This window comes from Tupaia chinensis, unplaced genomic scaffold (genome assembly GCF_000334495.1).
Source record: "Tupaia chinensis unplaced genomic scaffold, TupChi_1.0 Scaffold000231_1, whole genome shotgun sequence".
NCBI lineage: Eukaryota > Metazoa > Chordata > Mammalia > Scandentia > Tupaiidae > Tupaia > Tupaia belangeri.
In genome coordinates, this window is record NW_006159706.1 from 3,468,255 (window position 1) to 3,469,475 (window position 1,221).

At 44.3% G+C, this 1,221-nt stretch overlaps 1 protein-coding gene across 2 annotated transcripts in view; it reads left to right on the top strand.

Annotated features, from left to right (window-relative positions):
• The window catches only part of GTF3C1 (general transcription factor IIIC subunit 1), a 91,441-nt gene that overhangs the window by 61,574 nt on the left and 28,646 nt on the right, over positions 1–1,221 (top strand). The gene's annotated exons all lie outside the window — the stretch shown is intronic.

A 1,221-nucleotide genomic window follows, 5' to 3' on the forward strand; every position in this document is an offset into this window, starting at 1 on the left:
AGTGATTTCTCGCTTTCTGTCTCTATGTCTCTCTCTGTCTGGCGAACGCACGCGCCCTATAGCAAAAATCTCTCCCCCCCAAAAAAAAGAATGATTTAATTTTACTCTTTTAAAAAATTATTTTTATTTATTCAGTTATTTTAATTCAACCAGAGAGAGAGACAGAGAGAGAGAGAAGGAAAGTGAGAAAGTAAGCCACCAGGTTTGGGACTTGAACCGTGGTTGGCCCTGTGACAGTGTCCAGCGCTTTAACTACCACGTCACCTGCTGATCCCCCTCATCATTATTGTTTTTTAATAATTTGACCAGAGAGAGACACAGAGGAAGGGAAAGTGAGATAGCAAGCTGCCAGGTCAAGGACTTGAACTGTGATCAGCCAAATGGGAGTCTAGCCCTTAACTACCCTGCCACCTGTTGGCTCCTGCACCCCCAGTCTTATCCAGCCCAAATTGCAGGCACACTCCCACGTGTCCAGCGTGCTTAGGAAGGTCTTGAGATGTGAAGCTCCCAGAACTCTTCCTATGTGGATCCAGTTGCATTACCATTGCACCACCAGCTGGCCCCAAATTCTGCATTTTCACAAGCAACTTGGTGGCCACCTGTTACTCTGTGTGAGAAGTGTGGTGACCCATTCAAATGTGTGACCTTGAGCAAGTTGTTTATAACCTCCTCGAGCCTTGGCTTCATTTCTAAACAGAAGGCCACCACCACTGCAAGTCTGAGGTGAAAATTGGACGAAGTATCTGCAGAGTTCCACTTGGGAGCCCTGAGGCCTGAGCTTCCATCGTCTTGGCTTATCGGCCATGCCATCAAAGCCCACATCTGTTTTTTCTTTTTTTTTAAGATTTATTTATTTAATTTTACTTATTCACTCATTTATTTTCATTTGACCAGGGAGAGAGAAAGTGAGAAAGCAAGCCACCAGGTCTGGGCTCGAACCGTGGTCAGCCATGTGGGAGTGTCCAGCACCTTAACCACCATAAAACCTGCTGGTCCCAAAGCCCAGGTCTCTTAATTGAGCATGTACAGGGGGCTCTTTTATAATCTACAGATTACTGCAACTTCATCTACTTATACCATCATTTTAGTTGTACTTTCTCATAAGAAATATAGTTTTCTTTCTTTTTTTGAGATATTTTTGCTATAGGGCATGTGCTTTTTTTTTTTTTTTTTTTTTTTTTTTTGGGGGGGGGTGGCCCGCCGCCCAACCCTCTCTCCTCC